Below are 4,957 nucleotides of genomic sequence, written 5' to 3'. Positions count from 1 at the left end.
TTTGTTTTTGTCTTCATTTTGAATTCAAGCTTTTTTTGCAATTTGTGCACACGTATTTGTGATTGTCAGAATACGATGTGGTTTCTGGCAGAGAAAGCCACAGGAAGCTCAGATGTGCACCACAGTGGCCTGATAAAAAATCTGATGCAATTCTTTAGACAAGTGGGAGTTAATCTGACTAAAACTTTTTTAATTAGTTAAAAATAGCATTTTTTTTTTAATTAATGCAAATAAGATACAGTATCTACTTTTGCTGCCCTTAATTTGCAGTATATCTTGTGGTGTACCTGTGTGTCCAGCAGATGTCGCTCTCCTCCCCTTCTCACATGATTTAAAGTAATGATGCTTTCAAAGGTCTGGTTTAATTTCTCTAGGTGGACTGCAAGAACATGATGAATTATTTAATCGAATTTTTAATTGCACATTAGAGAACAGACGCTCAGTAAGATCGTGTTTGAAGAATCTTTGATCCTTTTTCAGTCACTGGAAAGAAGCACAAAGTCAAATCTGACCTCCTAAACCTCACAGATGGATACTGTCTGGGGTCAGCGCTAAAAATAAAACATACTCGACGGGAAAATATGTGACGAACATGAAACTGAAGGCACAAGTTTAACTCTTCACTGCTCATATTTTGTTCTGTTTCTTTTACATTTTTATAACTGATCTGAGAAAACATCTGGTGCCCCAGAATGACACCTCAAACACGTCCATGCCGTGACATCGTCCCCCAGCTTTCCCCACTTGCTTCTTCATTCAGGTGTCTGTGTAAATATGTGCACAGTCTTACTAACTAAACGCTTGTGACAAAAGCTTTACACTCACACTACAGGTGACCAATGAGAGGAGACGGTCTGATTAGATTTTGGACGACCTCTCTGCATAAATCTGCATATTAATGAGGGAAGAAATCAGGCGGGAGATGTTTCAGCTCGAGTGCTTCTTGTGTGCACTTGTGATGATTATCAACACTCATTTTCATAAATAAAAATGATTAAAGGACACCACATCTCACTATCTACTCATTTTTAGCGGTTGATTTAATGAGAGCATTTGCATGAAGGCACATGAGTCCGTCAGTGTGACCTACCTGTGGAGGAAAGAAATGGGGACACGAGCAAGCAGCAGAGGTTTTACTGTGGAGGAAGTATTAAGATCCGAAAAATCAGGGTACCTCATTACAAGTAGAAGTCCTCCATTAAAGGAGCAATTTGCCCCGAGAAAAAGCCACTGTCAGTCAAAGCTGGTGTTCTCTGTAATCGATTGAAGCAATATTATTTGTAATTGGCGCCGTAGCTGTGGAGAAAGTTGTACAAACAGCTTGTGGTTTCAACCATTCTACATTCCTACAACACCCAGCATGCATTGCGCCCCTCCCTCTGAAAGGAACAACCCAGCGAGAGACGCTGGAGTGAAATACTACTGTTTTGCTGCAGGCAATGTCTCAGAGCGGTGCAGAATCCGAAATACAAGGAGAATATACCGGTGGATCGTCTAAAAAATCTTCAGGTCTGCAGTCTACATTTCAAACCTGACGATTTTGAACGGGACGTGACATCGGAGGCGGCGATTGAGGAAGTGTAGTTTAACAAGCTCCCTGGCCTCCGCCAGATGACGCGTCTGGTGGAGGTTTTCCAGGGCCCATTGGAGAAGCAGATAGTGTCCTCCAAAGGCACAGAGCCAAATTGCATTTTTTCCTACCATAATGACATTAGCTCCCCATGATAGCATGATAGGACTGAGGTTGAAAATCTGCAAACTGGCCCTTTAATGACCTAGCTAAGTAATGGAATATACGTTTCTTTTCTTTTTTTGCAACATACTATCGGCACAAAAATGGCTGTTGTGAGTGATATCATCACGGTATGAAATTCTTACATTGTAATAATGCATCTGTAGCTTTTTAATGTTGTAGCCAGTTGATGTGAAGATAATCTGTATTTACAGATTCGATATAAAAATGAAGATCTATATACGCAGGCTACAGTCCTCGATGCAGCAGCCCCATGCTCGACTCCCACCCTTGGCCCTTTGCTACATGTCATCCTCACTCTCTCTCTTGTTTCCAACGCTATCCACTGTTCTCTCTCTGTCTCAATAAAAGCATAAAAAAGGCCAAAGAATATTCCACTAAACGCTGACGCAAAAGCCGATTAGATTTTCCTGGCTTATTGGAAGGGATCAGAGATGGTCGATTCAACCTCCATTTAACAAACAAAGATTTTAAAAGTTGTTTTCTTCCCCTCTTGAGGACAGACCTGACAAAGCCTGTATCCTTACTTTTTACAAATCCGGCATTATGTTGTTATTTCCACAAACTTGAGACCCATTAATTAAAGTAAATCACAAGAAAGTTTGTTTCTTTTTCGGGTTCATACTGCTGAAGTTAGCCACAGTGCAGCCTCTGTGTAACTTACTATTTACAGAGGACATACCTGGAGGGGAGAATTATGCTTTGCTATCTGAATCCACGGTCGCTTTTCAAGTTGCTAACTGGACTGGAAAAAGAAAGAGGAAGTCTTGTTTGAATTTGTTTATCGCTAATCGCTGACTACACCGGAAATACCAAGAAGTTGGCAATCGATCCCAGCGGCATATATCGTCATCAGACTTGTTACATGAAACGGCCTCAATTCAGTTCCGATATTGATGTGAGGATAGCTGAACTCTTCAGTTACACGCAATATAAATGAGAGAGGCTGGGTATTATAAGTAGTTGGCAGATGGCAAATTGTTTCTCCGAATTGCAGCGATCAATTTGCTTCTCTTTTTTTTTAGCTTTCGGTAGCCGGTACAAACAAAGCTCCGACTTCCTGTTCAATCTGTTCGTACACTCAGTCACATTAAAGAAGTCTTTTTTGTGTGTTTGCAGTACGTGCGTTCTGCCACTCAGTGGGTGTAACCACAGTGACGTCACGAGCATAACCCCTATAGAAGCTTTAGCAAAAAGGAGGAGCATAACTTCCTGTAACGAGTGTTTGTTTCCGTCAAACAAGATATATTTGTGTACTCTGTGGTCATACACAAACACACGAGCGCGTGAGTCAGTGACCTCGGGCTGACAAGGCTCGAGCGATTTTTTTGTTGAGCAGTCATCTTCTTCTTGCCGCATGTTTGTGCGTCTGTATGCTGACGATAAGCGAGTGTGTGTTCATTAAAAAAAGCTGAATGGAAACAATCAGCTGCGATTCATTTGTGTAGAGGATTCATGGAGACACAGAAAGAGGTGAAGACGAGGGGAGGAAAGACGTGTGCGAGCGGTGCAGTCACTGTCCGGGTTGTGAGGCACACAATGGGATGTCATCAGCATGCAAGCACACACACACACACACATACTCAGACGTATATAAATAAACGGTGTGTGTGGTCAGCTTTTCCTGACAGATGAGATCAACTTAAATGAAACCCTCAGAGAATGAGAGCAATGTGTGTGTGTGTGTGTGTGTGTGTGTTTGTGTGTGTCTCTTTCTGTGCGTGTGTGTGTGGAGAAGCAATAATCCAGGACGGAGAAAGAGTAAAATAAGTCCACATATTTGAATGTGCATGAATATTTTTAGCCCTTAAAGTGTGACATCATGTGGCTTGACTAATGCCTGGCACTCACACACGCACTCAAAGACTCGCACACAATTACGAGGTTATTGCGGTTACCATTAAGAGCAGACGGGGAAATTAAACTGTAATTTTCTCGTCTAAAGCTCGTCATTAATCACTTACCTACCAGAGGTACTTTTCTGACTCACCGGTGAGACTCTTAAAACCCAAATGTCACTTTAAGACACCGGCTGTGTAACTTTTCTTCTCCTATGTCACGGTAATAAGCATCAGCGGATTACCCAGCATGCCTTTGGCTGAACAATCAGATAAAGATTGGCTCCAGTGGTCCAGATGTCTCAGACTAGTCCTGCTCTTTGATTTGCATAACAAAAATATCTATATGAGATTAAAAGGAAATTAAAAGTGGGAATTGAAGAGAATTTAAGAGACGATAGAGAGACGGGCAGATGAGAAAGAGAGGAGGGGATAGAGAGAGGGACCAAAAACCTCGAGATCAATATCGTCCGTATAATTACCTACAGCTTCCTGGGTTGCTAGGCGACCAAACAGAGAGGGACAGAGAAGAAGAGGAGACGGAGAGAGAGAGAGGCTGTGAATAATTTCAAGGTTGCACTCCTTTTTATTGTGTTTTTGTGTTTCAATAGGGCTCGTGCAGACAGACAGAGAGAGGGGAGGACGAGGGAATGAAAGGGAAGTCAGAGATGGAGTAAAGGGAAGGAGGAGGGAGGGAGGGATGAAAATAAAGATATGTCTGGTCTGTAGGGGTTTGGGTTGCATGAATAATTACTGCGATATTGACACAGCCAGTCATTTCATCGTCCACCGTTTGGACCGTCCTTATCTCTCCTAATCCCTCGTCCACTTTGTCCTAGCTTACTTTCACTTCTCTTTTCTCTGTATGTTGTTTATTTTTCCATCTTTTCTGCCATTTTTTTATCCCATTTTTCTTTCTCTCTTTTGTATTTTCCACTTCTTTCTTGCACATTCTTTTTTTTGTACCTAAAAATGTGTCTTTATAGCTTTAAATCTGGTTATATACCCCCAGGGATGAGCATAAATTAGGTTTTAAAACATTCCTCACAGTATAAAATTAGCATTAGCATTAGCAGTAATAGGCTTATTACAGACAGGAGACATTTGCTAATTATTCCCCCTTCTTTATAGGCCATTATGTGTCTTCTCGCTTATAAAAAAATATATATATAAAAAAAAAAAGATACAAGTTAAATACATGTAAACAAAAACAAACATTTCTGCTATTTATTTCATCCTAACAAGAATAATCTAAATGGGAGTCATTCAGCGCATGAGTCACTCAAGGATTGAATAACAGCTTGTTGAATGTGATCTTATTTAACATGAGATTGGTGTACTGTTCCTTTAAATTCAGGGAGAGGAT

Source organism: Semicossyphus pulcher, unplaced genomic scaffold, assembly GCF_022749685.1.
Source record: "Semicossyphus pulcher isolate SPU_LCO1_2020_fin unplaced genomic scaffold, fSemPul1.0.p SCAF_11, whole genome shotgun sequence".
NCBI classification, from domain to species: domain Eukaryota; kingdom Metazoa; phylum Chordata; class Actinopteri; order Labriformes; family Labridae; genus Semicossyphus; species Semicossyphus pulcher.
This window is presented reverse-complemented; position numbering follows the sequence as displayed.